Source organism: Salmo salar, chromosome ssa09 (genome assembly GCF_905237065.1).
Source record: "Salmo salar chromosome ssa09, Ssal_v3.1, whole genome shotgun sequence".
Taxonomy (NCBI): Eukaryota; Metazoa; Chordata; class Actinopteri; order Salmoniformes; family Salmonidae; genus Salmo; species Salmo salar.
In genome coordinates this window covers 109,468,553-109,490,974 of record NC_059450.1, presented here as the reverse complement: position 1 = coordinate 109,490,974, position 22,422 = coordinate 109,468,553, and the positions used below count along the sequence as shown (strand labels likewise).

General features: G+C 41.8%; 1 pseudogene; it reads right to left on the bottom strand.

The window, feature by feature from the left end:
- Positions 1 to 22,422, bottom strand: part of LOC123724083 (interleukin-1 receptor accessory protein-like) — a 72,216-nt pseudogene that overhangs the window by 888 nt on the left and 48,906 nt on the right.

Sequence of the window (22,422 nt, the reverse complement as noted above, 5' to 3'; positions counted from 1 at the left end):
TGCTTTCAAGCATAAATCCGTTATGCCCTCCGATGAACCATCAAAGAGGCAAAGTGTCAATACAGGACTAAGATCGGTCGTATTACACCGGCTCAGCGCTCAAGTAGTTATGGCAGAACACCGTCATTACAGACTACAAAGGGAAGCACAGTCGAGAGCTGCCCAGGGACACGAGCCAACCAGATGAGCAGTAGCTTCTCATATGCTCGCTTATAGGCAAATAACACTGAAACATGCATGAGAGCACCAGCTGTTCCGGATGACTGTGTGATCACGCTCTCCGCAGCTGATGTGAGTAAGACCTTTAACCTCTCTAGGGTGAGCGGGGCTGAAATCGTCCACCTTCGTGGCACCAGCCAGTGGAATCCTGTGGTCGCGTTATTCAAATACCTTGAAATGCTACCCCACCATTTTAAAGACAAGACTCTAGTTAATCTAGCCACACTGTCCGATTTCAAAAGGCTTTACAAGCGAAAGCAAAACATTAGTTTATGTCAGCCCAGAGCACCCAGCCAAGAAATAATCAGACTACCCATTTTTCAAGCTAGCATATAATGTCCCAATAAACCCAGAAGACAGCTAAATACAGCACTAACCTTTGATGATCTTCATCAGATGACAACCCTAGGACATTATATTTATGCAATACGCATGCATGTTTTGTTCAATCAAGTTCATATTTATGTCTCAAAAACCAGCTTTTTACATTAGCATGTGACGTTCAGAACTAGCATACCCCCCGCATAGCTTCCAATTGAATTACTAAAAATGTACTAATTTGCTCCACGATAAGCGTTCACAAAAGCATAACAATTATTTTAAGAATTATAGATACAGACCTACTCCTCTATGCTTCGTGTATGTCCGATTTTAAAATAAGCTTTTCGGGTGGCACATTTTTAGCAATATTTCTCCAGTAGATAGCCGGCATCTGGGGCTACTATTTAGACGCAACAAGTTTAGCACTCACCAAAGTCCGATTTACTATAAGAAAAATGTTTTTACCTTTGGTGTTTGCTTCGTCCAGGAATGCACTCCCAGGACTTCTACTTCAATAACAAATGTTGGTTGGGTCCCAAATAATCCATTGTTATATCCAAATAGCGGGCGTTTTGTTATGTGCGTTCAAGACACTATCCGTGGGTGAAAAGGAGTGCAAGAAGGGTGGCGAAAGGGGTGGCGTTGTGACGCGTTTACGTGACAAACAAATTCTACGTATTCCATTACACGTGCTTTAAAGGCATGTCAGCAGCTGTTTAAAATCTATTTTTATGCCGCATTTTTCTAAGCGTAGCGATAATATTCCGACCAGGAATCTGCGTTTAGAGTAAAAAGGCGAAAAGAAAATAAAGCAAGGGGACGACTTTCGTGCACACGCGCTAAAGCCCATTGTCCTCTGATTGGCCACTTGCCAAAAAGCGACGAATGTGTTCATGCCTGGGAGCTGCCTCGATATCATTCAGCTTTTTCCGGGCTTCTAGAGCCTATGAGGCGTAGGAAGTGTCACGTTACAGCAAAAGATCCTCAGTCTTCAATAAATCAGAGACAAGAAAGTCAGATCTGGTCAGAAGGGCACTTCCACTGCTAAGGAATCTTCTCAGGTTTTTGCCTGCCATATAAGTTCTGTTGTGCTCACAGACACCATTCAAACAGTTTTATAAACTTTGAGGTGTTTTCTATCCTACCAGCTATTATATGCCAATATTCTAGTTTCTGGGCAGTAGTAATAAGCAGGCATTAAATCGGGTGTTTTATCCCGGCCGTGTAAATACTGCCCTCTACTTTAACAGGTTAAACGAGTCCAGCATTCACAAGGCATGAGGCCAGACGGATACCAGGATAATGTGCGCTGGCGTCCCACCTGGAAACCCAACAGCCAGTGAGAATTTTGCAAAATTCAAAAGCATGGAAATTCAAAACAACAGAAATCTCATGAATAAAATTCCTCAAACATACAAGTGTTATACACAATTTTAAAGATACACTTCTTGTTAATACAGCCACAGTGTCTGATTTCAAAAAGGCTTTACGGTGAGCACACACGATACAATTATGTTAGGTTTAAGCCTAGTCACAAAAAAACATAACGCCATTTTCCAGCCAAGAGAGAGTCACAAAAAGCAGAAATAGAGATAAAATTAATCACTAACCTTAGATGATCTTCATCAGATGGCACTCATAGGACTTCATGCTACACAATACATGTACAGTGAGGGGAGAAAAAGGATTTGATATTGTACGTTTGCCCACTGACAAAGAAATAATCAGTCTATAATTTTAATGGTAGGTTTATTTGAACAGTAGAGACAGAATAACAACAACAAAATCGAAAAACCCATGTCAAAAATGTTATAAATTGATTTGCATTTAATGAAATAAGTATTTAGGCCCTCTGCAAAACATGACTTAGTACTTAATTGGCAAAAACTCTTGTTGGCAATCACAGAGAGGTCAGATGTTTCTTGTAGTTGGCCTGGGTTTGCACACATCTCAGGAGGGATTTTGTCCCTCTCTCTTTGCAGATCTTCTCCAAGTCATTAACCTCTCTAGGGTAGGGGGCAGTTTTCACATCCGGATTAAAAGCATTGCCGATTTAATCTGGTTATTACTACCTTAGAAACTAGAATATGCATATAATTGTTTGATTTTGATAGAAAACACTAAAGGGATTTCTAAAACTGTTTGAATGGTGTCTGTAGGGGTTTGTAGAACTCATATGGCAGGCGAAGCCTGAGAAGATTCTGTACAGGAAGTGCCCTCTCTGACCATTTCTTGGCCTTCTACACTCTCTTTATTGAGAAAACTGAGGATCTCTGCTGTAGCAGTGACACTTCCTACGGCTCCCACAGGCACTCAGGGCGCCAGAGCGTTGAATGATGACTTTGCAGCCCATGGGAGAGGCTCTGTGAGATGGGTGCTCGCATGCACATGAAGAGGCCATTTTCAACTTTGAGTCTTTGAGCGAAAACAGGGTTTCCCGGTCGGAATATTATCGCTTTTTTTAAAGAAAATCGCGAAAATTGATTTTTAAACGGCGTTTGACATGCTGAAATACGGTAATGGAATATTTAGAATTTTTGTCCGCGATCTGGCGATCATGCGTCCACCCCTTCGTCACCCTTCGGATGAGTGTCTTGAGCACTTAAGAACAAAACAGAAGATATTTGAACATAACTATGGATTGTGCAGACAAGCCAACATTTGTGGATGAAGTAGAAGTCCACCAAGTGCATTCTGATGAAGAACAGCCAAAGGTAATCAATTTTTCTTAAAGTAAAATCTGAGTTTGATGAGGGCAAACTTGGTGGGTTTCAAATAGCTAGCCCGTGATGGCAAACTATCTACTCAGAAATATTGCAAAATTTGCTTTGCCAGCTATTTTAAATACGAACTACTGACATAAAGAATTCTGTATCTATAATTCTTAAAATAATTGATATGATATTTAATGACGTTGTAAATGAAATATTTAATAAATTCGCAGTTTGTTTGCGGGTAAAGATATCTTAGTTCTGGCGTTGCATGCTAATGTAAAAAGCTTGGTTTTGATATATATGAACTGATGAACAAAACATGCATGTGACCAGCGTAACATATTGTGTCATTGAAAGGAGATCATCAGAGACAGTATTGTAAATGATTTTAAGTTTTGTGACATTATATCTTAACTTAAATAGGTGTGTCTGATACTATTTTTCGTTGTAAAGCCTTTTGAGAAATCCAGGACAGTGTGGTTAGATTACTTGAGAGTCTTGTCTTTAAAATGGTGTAAAATAGTCATATGTTTGAGAAATTGAAGTAATAGCATTTTCTAAGGTATTTGAATATCGCGCCCACGGGATTCCACTGGCTGTTGAGTAGGTAAGGACGATTTAGGTCCCACATGCACTAGAGAGAGGTTAAAGGTTGAGAGCTGACGTTTGGCAACTCGGACCTTCGGCTCCCACCACAGATTTTCTATGGGATTAAGGTCTGGAGACTGGCTAGGCCTCCAGGACCTTAATTTGTGTCTTCTTGAGCCAATCCTTTGTTACGTGTGCAGTGTGTTTTGGGTCATTGTCATGCTGGAATACCCATCCACGACCCATTTCCGATGCCCTGGCTGAGGGAGGGGAGGTTCTCTCCCAAGGTTGGCGGTATATGGCCCGTCCATCGTCCCGCGATGCGGTGAAGTTGTCCTGTCAAATACACACCCAAAGCATAATGTTTCCACTTCCATGTTGGCGGTGGGGATGGTGTTCTTGGGGTCATGGGCAGCATTCCTCCCACCTCCAAAGATGGCAGAGTTGAGTTGATGTTAAAGCTCCATTTTGAATTATCTGACCACAACACTTTCACCAAGTTGTCCTCTGAATCATTCAGATGTTCATTGGCAAACTTCAGACGGGCATGTATATGTGCTTTCTTGAGCAGGGGATAACTACTTGGGCGCTGCAGGATTTCAGTCCTTCACGGCGTAGTGTGTTGTTACCAATTGTTTTCTTGGTGACTATGGTCCCAGCTGCCTTGAGATCATTACAATAAGATCCTTTCCGTGTAGGTCTGGGCTGATTCACTCACCATCTCATGATCATTGCCCAACTCCACAAAGGTGAGATCTTGCATGGAGCCCCAGGCCGAGGGAGATTGACAGTTCTTTTGTGTTTCTTCCATTTGCGAATAATCGGCGCAAATGTTGTCACCTTCTCCCTTAGCTGTGAATGGTCTTGTAGCTCATTCAACCTGTGTGGGCTACAATCTTGTCCCTGACATCCTTGGAGGAGTCTTTGGTCTTAGCCCTTGGTGTGGAAGTTTGAATCTGATTCTGATTGATTGCTTCTGTGGGACAAGGTAATGTTTTATACAGGTAACAAATGGATTGGGAGGCCTCCTTTAAGAGTGTGCTCCTAATCTCCAGCTAGTCCTGGTTTAAACACACCTGAAGTGAAAATATTCTGATTGAGAGGGGGTCAAATACTTATTTCCCTCATTAAAATGCTAATCAATTTATAAAAATTTTGACATGCGTTTTTCTCGATTACTGTTTTGTTATTCTGTCTCTCACTGTTCAAATGAACCTACATTAAAATTATAGCCTGATCATTTCTTTGTCAATTAGACAGCGTACAAAAATCAGCAAGGGATCAAATACTTTTTTCCCCTCACTATGTTTTGTTTGATAAATTTCAGTATAATAAATATCTCAGTTACATTAGCGTTATGTTCAGTAATGTTTTGCCTACAAAACACCGGTGATATTGAGAGCCACATCAATTTACAGAAATACTCATCATAAACTTTGATGAAAGATTCAAGTGTTATACTTTAGGATTATAGATAAAACTTATCATAATGCAAGCAATGTCCCAGATTTCAAAAAAGCTTCACGAAAGCACACCTTACGCCGATAATCACAAGAGTATAATTATTGGCTTTGGATAGAAAACACCTAAAGTTTCTGCAAACTGTTTGAATGGTGTTATACAACATTATAACAAAGAACTCAACAATTTACTAAATTACACTCACGATAAAGCGTTCACAAAAGCATAACAATTATTTTAAATTATAGATACAGAACTCCTCTATGCACTCGATATGTTCGATTTTAAAATAGCTTTTTGGTGAGCACATTTTGCAATATTCTAAGTACATAGCCCAGCCATCACCCGGGCTAGCTATTTAGACACCGGTAAGTTGCTTCACCAAATTCAGATTTACTATTATAAAAGTTTTAACACCTTTTGTTGTCTTCATCAGAATGCACTCCCAGGACTACTAGTTCAATAACAAATGTTGGTTTGGTCCTAAAGAATCCATCGTTATATCCGAATAGGCGTTTTGTTCGTGCGTCCCAGACACTATCCGAAATGGTAAATCAGGGTCGGCGCGCCATGGCGCAATTCGTGACAAAAAATGTCAAAATATTCCATTACGTACTTGAAGCATATTCAACCGCTGTTTAAAATCAATTTTTATGTTCGAATTTGTATCTCGCAAAAAGCGATAATATTCCGACCGGGAATCTCACTTACCGGCAAACAGATGAAAAATCACAAAGAACGGGGCGGCCGGGAGCACTGGCGCCTAAGCCCACAGTCCCTTGATCGGCCCACTTGAGAAAGGCGATTGTGTGTTTCAGCCTGGGGCTGGGATGACGACATTCAAGGTTTTTCCGGGCTCCAAGCCCATGGAAGGCGTAGGAAGTGTCACGTTGAAGCAGAGATCCTTTGTAAAGATAGAGATGGCAAAGAAGTTCGAAATGGTCAGACAGGCCACTTAGTGTGAGAATCTCTCAGGTGTTGACCTGCCATTTGAGTTCTGTTATACTCACAGACACCATTCAAACAGTTTTAGAAACTTTGGAGTGTTTTTCTATCCAAAGCCAATAATTATATGCATATTCTAGTTACTGGACAGGAGTAGTAACCAGGTCGTCGAGTGCGTTTTTTATACAGCCGTGAAAATACTGCCTAATACTTAACAGGTTAACACCCGGCAATTCTACAATCTAAGCTTGATGCCCTCAAACTCACACAAATTATCAATGAACCTACCAGGTACAAGCTAAAGTCACTGGCTGCATTTCCCTCATTGATATCATCCTAACCAACCTGCCCTCAGAAATACACCTCTGCTGTCTTCAACCAGGATCTCAGCGATCCACACCGCCTCCAACATTGCCTTCGTCCGTAATGGGTCCTGGGTCAAGCGACCACTTTCAAAGCCACCAACGCTCCTAAAACACTTCCAGAGAGCAGGCCTTTTGTCGACATGGCCCGGGTATCCTGGAAGAATAACAGCCTCATCCCGTTAGTAGAGGATGCTGGCTATTCTTTAAAAAGTGCTTTCCTCACCATCTTAAATAGGCTTTGCCCCATTCAAAAAATGTTTGAACCAGGAACAGATATAGGCCTTGGGTCTCCAACTAGACAGCTGCATAAATAACACAAAAACATCCTGTGGCGTACTGCACGTGTATCGAATAGCCTCCGTGATATGCAACTTTACGGGAGGTTGAAGACCAATATGTACAGGCAGATTAGAGCCAAACAAAAACTTTTCCGGCAGAAATGTGCATCCACATAGCAGCACAAACTCTAAAGTTCTGGTAACTAAAGTCCATAGGGAAGACCAGAGCACCTCTTCGGCTGCCACTGCACTGAAGGCTTGGACTTACTGTCACCACCCGATAAATCCAGGTAATAATTGAGAATTTCAATAAGCAATTTTCTTTGATAATTATGCTTTTCACCTGCTCGCCATTTGGCCAACAACCCTACGCCCCCCACAGCAACTTGCCCCAAGCCTCCCCCATTTCTCCTTCTCCCAAATCCAGATGCTGGTATTCTGAAGAGCTGCAAAATCTGGACCCCTACAAATCAGCCAAGCGAGACAATCTGGACCCTCTGTTTCTAAAAGTAATCCCTGAAATTTTTGCAACCCCTTTTACTAGCCTGTTCAACCTCCCTTTCATATTGTGCTACCCAGGATCTAGCGATTGAGAGCTGCAGGTCATCCCCCTCTTTTAAGCAGAGACACTCTGAACCCAAACTACCACAGACCTATCATCTATCCTACCTTGCCTTTCTATGGTCTTCGAAATCAAAGTTAACAAACAGATCACTGACCATTTCGAATCCGTTCATATACACTTGTTCCCAATCTGGTTTCGAGCTGGTCATGGGTGCACCTCAGCCCGCATCCGGGTCCTAAACGATATCATAACCGCCATTAATTGTGAACACTGTACAATTTGTATTCATGGGCCTGTGGCCAAGGCTATCGACTCTGTCAATCACCACATTCTTATCGGCAGACTCAACAGCCTTGGTTTCTCCTAATGACTGCCTCGCCTGGTTCAGCAACTACGTCTCGAAGACAGAGTTCAGTGTGTGTCAAATTGGAAGGGCCTGTTGTCCGGAACTCTGGCAGGAGGAGTCTCTGGGGTGACACAGGGTTCCATCCTCGGGCGTCACTGTATACATCAATGTTTGTTGCTCTTGCTGCTGGTGATTCTCTGATCCACCTCTTCGCAGACGACACCATTCTGTATACTTCTGGGCCCTTGGACACTGTGTTAACTAACCTCAGGCGGGCTTCAATGCCATACAACTCTCCTTCCATGGCCTCCAACTGCTCTTAAATGCAAGCAAAACTAAATGCATGCTCTTCAACCGATCGCTACCCACACCTGCCCGCCCATCCAGCATCACTACTCTGGAGCGGTTCTGACTTAAGTCTGCTGTATTTAATACCTAGGTGTCTCAGTTGACTGTAAACTCTCCTTCCCGACTCACATCAAACATCTCAATCAAGCCAATCTGAAATTGGCTTTCTATTTATAGCAAGCATCCTTTTTCGCTCATGCTGCCCAAACATACCTAAATGTAAAACTGACCATCCTCACCGATCATGACTTAATGATATAATTACAAGTATTCCTCCAATGCCCTACTCAATAAATTGGATGCAGTGCCATTCCGTTTTGTCCGCAAAGCCCCTCTTCTACCCTACTCACTGCGACCTGTCTTGGCGCTGATTAGCTGGCCCTACTTCTACTCGTCGCCAAAACCACTGGCTCCAGGTCATCTTACAAGACCCTGCTAGGTAAAAGGTCCCTTAATATGGCTCGCTGGTCACCATAGCAACAACCACCTGCATTATCTAATAAGTCAAATCTCTGGTCTTCAAGCCCAAATTCATCACGCCTCTTGGTTCTTTGTTTAATGACTGGAATGAACTACAACAATCTCTAAAACTGGAAACACTTATCTCCCTCACTAGCTTTTGGCACCATTATCAGAATAGCTCTGGGTCACCCACTGTACATAGCCCATCTATAATTTAGACCAAACAACTACCTCTTTCCCTACTGTGTTTGTTTTTATCTTTACCCCATTGCTTCTATTTCTACTTTGCTCTTCTCTCAATCCATTCCATTATTTCCTTTCTTAACCTTTACCTCGGCACCATGGCCTTTTTTGCCTTTACCTCCCACCTTATCTTCACCTCATTTTGCTCACTTTGTATATAGACTTATTTTTCTACTATATTATTGACTTAGTTTGTTTCGCCATGTGTAACTCTGTGTTGTTTTTTGTGTCAAACTGCTTTGCTCATATTGGCCCAAGATCACAATTGTTAATGAGAACTTGATATAAACTTTTCCTAAGTTAAATAATAAATAAATAAATAAAAGGCACTACAGAGGGATATGGTGTATGCGGCCCGGTACATCACTTCCTGCCATCCAGGACCTCTATACCAGGCAGTGTCAGAAGGCCCTGAAAATCGTCCAAAGATATTTTTTTCAGTCAAGACCATTCTCTCTGCTTCATACCGCATTAAGTCTGAGTCAAGAAGACCTGTTAACAGCTTCTAACCCCAAGCAATAAGACTCCTGAACATCTAATCCAAATGTCTACCCAGAGTATTTGCATTTGCCCCTTTTACCCTTTTTACACACTGCTACTCTGTTATTATCATGCATGAAGTCTTCAATACTCCACCACTACATATACTTCTTAAAATTCTTGTTCTTGGTTGCTTTTCACATTGACTCTGTACCAGCCCACCCACTGTATATAAGTCTTATTCAATAATATTTTTCTACTGCTCTATAACTACTTATTACTATTATTTCTTATTCTTGTTTGTATTTTTTTAAACTGCATTGTTGGTTAGGGGCTTGTAAGTAAGCATTTCACTGTAAGATACACACCAGTTGTGTTTTGGCGCATGTGACAAATACAATTCAGAGGCGATTTGATATTCTGCAAAAGCCAGATTTTTTCCAATGGTCAAATAAAATTACAGAATAGTTTTGATGTACTATAAAGGAGCGTGGTGTGAAAGCGTACTAATCACTAACAAGTGGACTCCCCTCAAAACTGTGCACATTAATCATACTAATTTGTCATTGCTATGGCATGTTTAGGCTAATTACAGCCTGTATATTTTTCGTGATCAAAGCAATAATAAATTTCATAATCAATATCCGCTAGATATCACCTTCCAGAAATATATTTCAAACAACAACTCCAAACACAGTCAATGTGAAAAATTATGCATAAATGATAAACATTAATGAAAATGTGATGAAATTGAATAGCATGGATGAAATGGATACTGAGATATGAAAAAAATGCATTTATTCAGATGAAAACATTTACATATGAAAGTATACAAAATGAGACAATGTGAGACCCTTTCAAAAGAGCATTTTAACAGAATGCAAACAAATGGATAGATAGTTTCTCATTCACAAAAGGAAACAAGGCGACGGTGTAATAATGGATCAATGGTGTGTAAAGCGGCAGTGTGTGTATTTGTGGGTGGCGTGCGTGCGTGCGTCACATATATGCTATGCCATTCTGTATTCTAAGTGCGAGTTGTTTGTCTTCCACCATGTTATTTATGCTCGCTGTGTCTATAGCTATATTCTGCAGTGGTAAAGCGTTACTATCTTGGCTCTGTAGCTAGTCTTTAATCCTTTCTGACAGGTAGCAGCTCCACACGGTCGCTTCCAGAACCTAGAGAGGACAGATCGCTGGATTTGTCCCCTTGCCATCGGACCAATGCCAAGGCTACTCTCGCTCGCCTCAGCTCGCGCACCCCAGCCGCCCGCCTCAAGGGCTTATACTGGACCAGGATGACCCGCGGTGTTCACCAGCTATTTTATGCTGTCTAGCCCTGCCCGAGGCTCCAGCAGGGCCTGGGATCCCCCACCTGGAGGCCGGTATCCTGGGCTGAGCACCACCAGGGCGCGGCGACTGCGGCCCACAAGGTCAGCGTCTCGTCATTTTGGCTGGGAAAGGGGATCACACCGACTCACTCAATGTGCAGCGCTTCCGAGGTCGGACTGAGCAAAGGGCTATGCAGATTCACTAATCTTGATCACATAATGAGTCATTTTGGATGCAAGATGATTTGTAGATCAGTGATTCAAGCACAGCGCCTTCATTCAGGCCAATCCTCCGAATCTTCTAATGGTAATAGCATGTGGCCATTGTTAGGGCCAGGGGAGGTTTGCTGACCATGTGACATGACCAGGAAAACACCAGGCCCTGGTTTGTTAGGCTATTAGAGTTTTCCTGGTCGGGTTGTGGTCAGGAAAATCTCTGTGGTCTGTAATCATCTCCCTAACAATTCCTGCACATTTCTACCCACTGGTTCATTCTTACACACTGTTCCCCTTTTCTCTCATACACTCCTTATCCGCTGTTAGGCTGTTCCATACTGATATCAGTGCCTGAAATAGACCATACTCACTCTCCCTCCAGGAAGGCTGTCCCTAATAGAAGATGCGGAGACGGTATAGCCCAGCTCATTCTTCAGGACCCTGCGGAGTGTCAAGAGGTTAAATTGCTCCTCCTCGCTGTTCCTCGCGTACGAGATGTAGATGTCATACTCCTTGTCGTCTGAATGAGAGGAAGCAGAAACACAGTAAGAAGAAAAAAATGTATTTCAGAGATGTCATTATTAGCGTCAGGAGTTTCCTGACCACATTAGTTTTTTCAGATCAGGTTTAATACGTTGGAGCTAGGTCAAGTGGTCGGGAAAAACAAATGGCCCTAGTTGGTTATTCTTAGCAGGTCTGTGTGTCCGCAGCACGGTAGGTGTCCCACCTGTACAGCGTTCGTCAGTTCCAAACCAGGAGCGATAGAGCAGCAGCAGCTCCAGCCAGAAGATGTGGTAGACCACGAACAGCACCAGCATCAGGAACAGAGTCACGCCCAGGCCACAGCCCAGCTCCACGGATGGCAGGTACACTGAAAATTCATTAGAGGTGGGTGCTCGGGCTGGACTAGTTGGTAACACCATCACCTGCAGCATATACTGTACCAATATTCAAGGCGACATTTTCACAGTGCAAAAGAATTGTGCAAAGTGCAAAAAATAGCATAAACCAAACATGTTATTTAACCTACTGTATATTTAGGCAGGTGATTCCCATTGAGGCCAATGTCACAGTATGATTTAACAAAGATTTTGTAAACTGAGCAATACATCTATAGTTTCCTCTTTATAAAGCACATTGTTGAAGAAAAAAGAGTTACAAATGTAATCCACACTGATTACAATGAGGTTTATTGTAATTTTGGCACTTTGCACAATTTTGTTGCACTATAAAAATGTTGCCCTCAGTCTGTGGTAGCCTTAAATCAAATACAAACCTCCCTACCTGTATGTTTCATCTGCTCTCCTCACCTTCGCCTGCTTATCCCCCCAAATAATAAAATGGGAAAGGCCTGTGATATAATAAGCTCTGCTACGGGATTGGTGTGACCTGCACTCACTGGAAATACTATTGATAATGATAATATACTGTACTTTTGTTTGTTCATTCTTTAGAGCCTAAGATGTTGGGAAAGGGGTGCTATGCTGACATATGGAATTGTTTTAAGATGGTCATACTATGGATCATTTTAGCTTGTTTGTTTTAATTCTTTTTTTTTTTACATATTTAACCCCTTTTTTGAGTAGGCACAAAACTACCTTCATAATTCCATATTTTTGTTTTTACAGGTACTGGTTACCTTCAGGCGGGTCCCTTGACACAATCTCAGCTTTTCCACAGTGCAGTCCCATTAATTTGTAGCCCAACCGGGTTCAGACACTACCAAACAGAAGTTGGCAAATAGACGATGCAAGGCTACCAACTTCAGATATCTGTAGCTTAAACTGGCCAGGTTTTACTGGGAATTGTTTTGTTGTGTAACCCCCAGGGTGATGCACCGGTGCTAGGGGTTAAGCACCTTTCACACGAGTCATTGCAGCCCGGCCTTCTTCACAAGTTGTTGCTTTTGATAAAACATGGTCGTACACTAAAGCATGTAGCATGTTAAAAATAAAACAAAAAACAGAGCAAGATATAAAACAATATTATAAAAATAATACTAATAAAGGAAACAAGAAAAAATTTATCAAATGTAAAAGCATTAAAACAGAATAAAAAGGCAAACTAGTTCCAAAACAAGGAATAAGAATATTGAATTTTTTTAAGAATGTTACACTAAACAGTCCAAACCTCTGCTACTTACCCTCTGAGATTAAGTTATTTTTAAATTCTATCATGGAAACAAATCGGTGGTGGAAATTCAAATAATGAGGAGAAGCAAAAGCCAATAATCAATCAACGGTATTTTATTAAAAACGTGTTGTAATAAGGAGGCTGGTCGCACCACCATGCAGGTGAAATGGGTGAGAGCCCCCTGTACAAAAGTACAAGAGCATTGATATAGTCAAACTAACCCATGCAAGCATCACCAAAACACGTGGCCCTATGTATGTGTGTGTGAGGAGACAACTGAGGTGAAAAGGTTGCCTCAGTGTGTCGCAACTCCAGACATACTTCCCCTCCGAGCAATAGCTCAACGGTTACCCCAAGTTGGGCAAGCGTCTTTGACTATCGGCCCAGATGACGTATGGTCGTACTGGTCACACACACACACACAAAACAAGATCTTTCGCCCAGAAACAGGCTCCAAACAAAACAATAAGATATATCATTGGTGTGCAGGATAAAACCTTTACTCTGTCTCCAGTTAACTTAGAGGAACCAGTCAGTTTCTGTCAAGTCTTGGCCAGAGTGCCCAGACATCATGGGGTCATTCTACACACACAGAACTGTTAGACCCAGGCCTCTATCAAGGCACGCACACACACTTTTCTACCTATATGAGTTTGTTAAAAGAAACTATCTCAAGCCAATGCCTAGGCTTAAAGACGGCTATTTTTAGTACAAAAGCATTAGTAGTTTAACAGAAAATGTCCTCACAGATCACAACAGTCCACAAGATCAACCACAGAGCACTAGCTACACACCACTTTCCCATAGTGACTAATACAATATTCAGCACATTTCCACACAAATAGTCAACAAATGTCATATTGTGTCATGCTGTGCTCTGTGGTGTTTTAAATCATTCCTCACCCTCCTCTTCTAGCACTGGCCCTGCAGTTGTGGCTACATCTCGGCCGTTGGGCCTCTGTAAGCCAGTAGATATTCACTTAAATCTACTCTTTCTACAGTCATTTACAAGATTAACAATGTCTGCTATTTCTGATCAATTTGATGTCATTTTAAATTTGTTAACATTTCAAAAACAAGGACATTTCTAAGTGACCCCAAACTTTTGAGCGGTAGTGTGTGTGTATATATATATATTTGTTTCAAAAACAAGGACATTTCTAAGTGACCCCAAACTTGAGCGGTGATGTGTGTGTGTATATATATATATATATATATATATATATATATATATATATATATATATATATATATAAACACACACACATATATATATACATATACACACATATATACATATACACGTGACTTATAAAAGTGTATATATATATATGGGGTGAAAGCGTGTTTGATCCCCTGCTGATTTTATACGTTTGGAAAGTTGATTAGTGCTATAATTTTTAATGGTAGGTTTATATGAAAAGTGAGGAGAGAATAACAACAACAAAAACCAGAAAAAGCATGTACAAAAAATGTTTGCAATTGATTTGCATTTTCGTGGGGAAATAAGTATTTGACCCCTCTGCAAGTGACAACCTTGGTGGCATTCCTTGTTGGCAATCACAGAGGTCAGGCGTTTCTTGTAGCTGGCCAGCAGAGTTTGCACATCACAGGAGGAATTTTGTCCTTCTTTTTGCAGATCTTCTCCAAGTCATTAAGGTTTCGAGGCTGTTTGGCAGCTCGAAACTAGCTCCCTCCACAGATTTTCTATGGGATTAGGTCTGGAGACTGACTTGGCCACTCCAGGACCTTAATGTGCTTCTTCTTGAGCCACTCCTTTGTTGCCCCTTGTGCATTAATGTTTGAAGGTCCTTGTCATGCTGGAAATACCCATACACATTATTTCAATGCCTGGCTGAGGAAGGAGGTTCACAGATTTGATGATGTGGCACCGTCAAATGATGCGGTGAAGTTGCCCTGTACCCTTAGCAGAAAACACCTCCAAAGCAAAATGTTTCCCACCTCCATGTTTGGCCGGTGGAGATGGTGTTCTTAGGGTGCGGAGCATTACTCCTCCTCCAAACATAGCGAGTTGAGTTAGTGCCAAAGGCTCCATTTTGGTCTCATCTGACCACAACACTTTCACCAGTTACCTCTGAATCATTCAGATGTTCATTGGCAAACTTCAGACAGGCGTAGCATATGTGTTCACAGAGCAGGGGGATCTTGCGACGCTGCAGGGTTTTGATCCTTCACGGCGTAGTGTGTTACCAATTGTTTTCTTGGTGACTATGGTCCCAGCTGCGGGTGTTGACAAGATCCTCCACATGGGTTCTGGGCTGGTTCCTCACCGTTCTTATGCTCATTCCAACTCCACGTGAGATCTTGCAGGAGCTGAGCGAGGATATTGACAGTTCTTAATGTTTTTGCTTCCATTTTGCGAATAATGGCACCAAATGTTAATAAAACCTTCTCACCAAGCTGTGGCGATGGTCTTGTAGCCCATTCCGGCCTTGTGTGGGTCTACAATCTTGTCCCTAACATCCTTGGAGAAGCTCTTTGGTCTTGGCCATGGTGAGTTTGGAATCAAAGTGATTGATTGCTTCTGTGGACAGTTGTCTTTTATAAAGGTAACAAGCTGTGGTTAGGAGCACACCCTTTAAGGTGTGTCTAATCCTCAGTTACCTGTATAAAAAACCTGACTCTAAGAAGACAGAAATCTTTCTGATTGAGAGGGGTCAAATACTTATTTTCCCTCGATAAAATGCAAATCAATATATGCCATTTTGACATGCGTTTTCTCGATATTTTTGTTGTTATTCTGTCTCTTGCTGTTCAAATAAATAGACTGATCATTTCTTTGTCCAGTGAGCAAGCGTCTTTAAAATCAGCAGGGGATCAAATACTTTTTTTCCCCCCCACTGTGTGTGTGTGTGTTTATGTGTATATATATATATTTTGTACACACTGCTCAAAAATAAAGGGAACATAAACAACACAATGTAACTCCAAGTCAATCACACTTCTGTGAAGTTAAACTGTACACTTAGGAAGCAACACAAATTTACAATACGTGTTCACATGCTTTTGTGCAAATGGAATAGACAACAGGTGGAAATTATAGGCAGTGTAAGACACCCCCAATAAAGGTAGTTCTGCAGGTGGGGACCACAGACCACTCTCAGTTCTATACTTCCTGGCTGATGTTTTGGTCACTTTTGAATACTTCAGGCGATTGCTTTCACTCTAGTGGTAGCATGAGACGGAGTCTACAACCCACACAAGTGCTCGGGTAGTGCAACTCATCCAAGATGGCACATCAATGCGAGCTGTGGCAAGAAGGTTTGCTGTGTCTGTCAGCGTAGTGTCAGAGCATGGAGGCGCTACCAGGAGACAGAGCAGAGCATCCCAGGAGAGTGGAGGAGGCGTTGGGAGGGCAACAACCCAGCAGCAGGACCGCTACCTCCTTGCTTTTGTGCAAGGAGGAGCAGGGAGAAGCACTGCCAGAGCCCTGCAAAATGACCTCCAGCAGGCTACAAATGTGCATGTGTCTGCTCAACCGGTGAAAAACAGACTCCGCGGTGGTATGAGGGCCGTGTCCACAGAGTGGGGATTGTGCTCCAACACCGTGGGAGCGTTTGCTTTGCCAGAAACACCAAGATTAGCCGGTCGCCACCGGCGCCCTGTATGCTTTACAGATGGAGCAGGTTCACACCAGGCACGTGACAGGCGTGACAGAGTCTGGAGACGCCGTGGAGAGCGTTCTGCCTGCAACATCCTCCAGCATGACGGTTTGGCAGTGGGTCAGTCATGGTGTGAGGTGGCATTTCTTTGGGGGGCCGCATAGGCCTCAGCAAACGCTCGGTAGCCTGACACCATTAGGTACAGAGATGAAATCCTCAAATTCCCCTTGTGAGACCATATGCTGGTGGTTGGCCCTGGGTTCCTCTATTGCAAGACAATGCTGAGCCTCATGTGGCTGGAGGGTGTCAGCAGTTCCTGCAAAGAGGAAGGCATTGATGCTATGGACTGGCCCGCCCGTTCCCAGACCTGAATCCAATTGAGCCCATCGTACTAGCAACCACGTTTACCACAGACTGTCCAGGAGTAGTTCTTTAGTCCGTCTGGGAGGAGATCCCTCAGGAGACCATCCGCCACCTCATCTGGAGCATGCCCAGGCATTGTAGGGAGGTCATACAGGCACGTGGTTTCACACACACTGCTGAGCCTCATTTGGCTTGTTTTAAGGACGACATCAAGTTGGATCAGCCTGTAGTGTAGTTTTCCACTTTTTAATTTTGAGTGACTCCAAATACAGACCTCCATGGGTTGATAAATTAGGTTGCATTGATTATTTTTGTGTGATTTTGTTGTGCAGCACATTTAACTATGTAAAGAAAAAGTATTTAATAAGATTATTTCTTTCATTCTGATCTAGGATGTATTGGTTTTCAAAATAGAACACTTAAACTTTTTCTTTACATAGTTAGATATACAGCCAACAAAATAAAAATTATATATATATATATATATATATATATATATATATATATATATATATATATATATATACACACACCACACATACACACACACACACACACAGTTGAAGTCGGAATACCTTGACTTTCTTGTCCTTAAGCCAATTTGACCACAACTTTGGAAGTATGCTTGGGGTCATTGTTCATTGGAAGTCCATATGCAACCAAGCTTCTTGTTTTACAGCTGATGTCTTGAGATATTGCTTCAATATATCCACATAGTTTCCTGCCTCATGATTCTTTATCTATTTTGTGAAGTGCACCAGTCCCTCCTTCAGAAAAGCACTCCCACAACATGATGCTGCCACCCCCGTGCTTCACAGCCCAGGATGGTGTTCTTACATTGCAATTCCCCTTTATCCTCCAAACATAACGATGGTCGTAGCAAATAGCAAACAGTTTCTATTTTTGTTTCATCAGACCAGAGGACATTTCTCCAAAAAGTACGATCTTTGTCCCCATGTGCGGTGCAAACCGTAGTCTGGCTTTTATATGGCGGTTTGGAGCAGTGGCTTCTTCCTTGCTGGCGGCCTTTCCAGGTTATGTCATGATATAGGACTCATTTTACTGTGGAAAAAGATACTTTTGTACCCGTTTCCTCCAGCATCTTAAACAAGGTCCTTTGCTGTTGTTCTAGGATTGGTTGCACTTTTCGGCACCAAAAGTCGTTCATCTCTAGGAGACAGAATGCGTCTCGCTTCACAAGCGATATGGCGGCTGCGTAGTCTCATGGTGTTTATACTTGCATTACTATTGTTTGTACAGAATAGGGCATTGGTACCTTCAGGCATTTGGAAATTGTTCCCAAGGATAGACAGACTTGTGGTCTACAATTTTTTTTCAGAGAGTGTTAATTAATTTCTTTTGATTTTCTCATGATGTCAAAGCAGGGCACTGATTTTTTAATGTAGGCCTTGAAATACACATCCACAGGTACACCTCAATTGACTCAAATTATGTAGTTAGCCTATCAGAAGCTTCTAAAGCCATGACATCATTTTCTGGAATTTTCCAAGCTGTTTAAAGCATAGTCAACTTACGAATGTAAACTTCGACCCTGGAATTGGCATTACAATGAATTAGTGAAATAATCTGTCTGTCAGCATTATTGGAAAAATTACTTGTGTCATGCACAAAGTACCTTCTAACCGACTTGTCAAAACTATAGTTTTATTGAGATATTTGTGGAGTGGTTTAAAAATGAGGTTTAATGACTCCAACACCAAGTGTATGCATACTTCCGACTTCAACTGTATATATATTGATGACTAATTTGGCATGTTTGCTAACTAGTCTCCATAAACCAAATATATATATATATATATATATATATATATATATATATATATATATATATATACACATACTCAACACATTCTACATCTTTAGATTGTACACCATTTCTCTCACACATGCTTTGTCCTTCGTACTGCTGTCAATTCTCCTTTTATCTCTTTCTGTCAAGTTATCTGGATGTCCTTTGGGTGTTAGGCCATTATTGATACACACGGGAAACCCGTTGAGTGAAAAACCGGCAGTATTGCAGTTCTTGACACAAGCAGGTGCCTGGCACCTAGTACCATACCGCATTCAAAGGCACTTAAATCTTTTGTCTTGCTCATTTCACCTCTGAATGGACACATACACAATCCAATTGTCTCAATGATTAAACATCTTTCTTTAACCTGTCTCCTACCTTCATCTACACTGATTAGTGACATCGATAAGGATCCTTAGCCTTCACCTGGATTCACCTGCTCAGTCTATGTGGAAAGAGCAGTGTTCTAATGTTTTTGTACACTCTGTGTATATCTTGATCAATATATTGATATGCTGATGTATCTAATAATCTCTCTTTACCTACCTTGTTTGACAGGATAGAAATTGCTCCTTGGCAAGGGTTGAGTATATTTGGCTGTTTGGGTAAACCACTGGAAGCTGAGAAACACAAAGCAGAAATTAAACATTGAAAGTTTGACATTATCATTGCAATATCAGATATTTATCCATAAAACCTTAACTGGAAATATTCAAAAACATATCACTGGTGCTTTCATGGTCTCAAATTAACAAAGGATGTACAGTGCAACGATTCACCAATTACAAAATATTCAGATAGTTGTGAAAAAGGCCTTACACTCTGGTTACGTGACCACTCTGGTGAATTTGATGGCTCTTCCTTTGGTCTCATAAGTGAACACACAGTGGTACAGTCCTTGGTAGTGCTCAACATTACATGGATGACCAGCTTGTCTCCTTTGAACACGATCGATGTTGAAGTTCCCGAAGGCATTACTCTGCTCGAGGTCAACACAAGAGGGGGAGAGGTAGAAACTGATAGATCACAGGAGGTTGGTGGCACCTTAATTGGGGATGACGGGCTCGTGGTAGTGGCAGGAGTGGAATTGGTGAAGTGGTATCAGTACATGATTTCCATGTGTTTATGCCGATACCATGTCTCTGTTCTGGCCATTATTATGGGCGTCCTCCTCAGCCGCCTCCACTGGAAGTAGATCATCCTTAGTAGAGAGGAACCAAGAGGTCCATTGACCATTTTGGTCGTGGTGTATGTCCTGCCATGCTTTGTTAGGGTTATATTTGTTAGACATAGCGAGACCAACTCTTGCCCTTGTGGTTGGAGGTTCCATCCTGCTTGGTACTCAGCATTAAGAGAGTGGTTTGGGTGTAGTCTACGATAGACTGGCGTCCTGTTTTATGGCGTGTTTATTGTTTCACTTTACAGTAATTTTATTGTCAACTATTTTATAGTTGATTACTCCACAGAATATTCCGTCATGTGTTTCTACACTGGGTACAAATTGACAATCCAACATAGTAAAGACAATACAATTGTTTATACGTGGGTCTAATCCTGGATGATGATTGGTTGAAACCGCATTCTAGATGGATTTATTACAACTGTGATGGCAAAACATAAGATATGTTCGAATTCCAAAACTTAAAGGTTGATTTTTACTTAAGGTTTTAAACAAGCAAAAAAGCTAGTGGCCAAACATTGAGTCTTAGGTAGCAATGTTGATGAAACCAGTCAAACTTTCGTCAGTCTTTGAAATGGTAATTTACTATTCGGTATCTTAGCCTTAAAATTAACAACAAATCTTCGCTAACAAATGCAGTAATTTGTTTAGACCAGAATGCCTTGTCTACAGTAACATATTGTAAACTGGTATAGCAGCACATTACTGTATGATTTGCTGTAAAGAAAATACAGCAATCTGTTACGAACTGATTTTCAGGTGTATGGTAATGTTTTTAAAATTCTATAACTGCCTTAATTTTGTTAGACCCCAGGAAGGTAGCTGCTGCCTTGGCAGCGTAATGAGATCCATAATAAATACAAATATAAGCATATTTTCATATCCCAAAATTTAGACACTTAGAAGCAAACAAGCACCTACTTAGACCCAAACATCTCTTCAAAGGGCTACTGCATATAGTCCAGTTTGTTACATTCTCTGTAAGTGGCTTTTTAAATTATGTAATTCAAAATGATGAGCTTTGAAATGTTGCTTTATACATGTCCATTTTTAGTGGTTAAAAATCATGACATTTACGTTGACACTAGTATGATAAACCAAAAATATATAAAAATCTCAATCTTGATGAAATGTATATTGGCTTTGAAAATACTAATATTAATAAAAGACAAAATACTAACAACTCAAAACTGATAGGTAGATGGAATTGTAATTGCCTGGCAAATTATAACCAAAAACATGTTTATAACCTAGTATACAATCTGACAACAATGTTTTGAACCCTAGGGTATACTGATGATTGCAGTGCTTTTTAATAAGGAACCTATTTTTTTAAATTGTATCCATTAATTAACTTTCTTAGCTGCACTGTTTGTTTTATGTACAGCATCCAAGTGACAGATTAGCCATTCTCCCATATGGTAAATTAAATTAATTGTACACAGACAGACCGAGGGTCACCTTACATGGTGTACCAGGTGATAGAGTGGCTAGTGTTAGGCAGCTTGATGTCCTCCAGGTCCCAGGCAGGTTAGGGTCCTGCCCTCCTGTGGGCACGATGACTGGGGTGGGAGGTACAGCAGCCTTCACACTCACAGTTAGGGTCCTGGCCACTTGGCAACACCTCCAGACCACGGCAATCTTGGCACACGATGTCCTGTTTCTGAGAGGGGAAAGTAACACCATGTTAAAATCAGACAAACTTTGACTTTTGTCGCGAGTAAAAAAGATATTGCAGGTCAGGAGGTTTTGGCTCAGGAATGAAGTACCTTCGACATCTGACTGATGAATGTGATGGGTTCAAAAGAATACACATTTTTTTATACAAACATCTGCTCATAGACAGGTTTTCTTGACACTACCGAGCCCAGTCTCCATCCTACCTCAGCATGCAGATGTACTGGCCCAGCGTCCTGGGCATGGTGGTGGGCTGCAGCCAGAGCTTCTCCTCTCCTTGCTGAGCTCTGGTCGCGTGGTGGAAGTCGATGGGTGTTCCAGGTCCTGACCTGCAGCCACGTTAATTTTCCACACAAGGTTGAGGCCTGCTGCCTGGACCGAGCTGTAGTTGTAGACAGTGGGATGGGAGAAGAGAGGGCACAAAAAAAAAAAGCCAGCATGCCTCCTCCATCACCCCTCACGGCTCCATCGCCTGACTCGCCTCAGTCGTGGCACTGGATCGCACTGAGAGGGATAGAGAGGGATTACTCTAGACAGACAACACACTCTCTCTCTTGACTACATTGTACCTCACTTCACATGTTGTATTTAGGAACATTGGGCTTGGAGAAGTGGGATAGGGAGAAGGAGTGAGATGTGGGGCACTCCATGCTTGATATTGGGGAGCCTCTACTACTGTAGTCCTCCATATGTTTCTGTAAATGGGTGGAGGTAGGGGGTGGGCTGCACGACAGTTTGACGGATTCCCTGT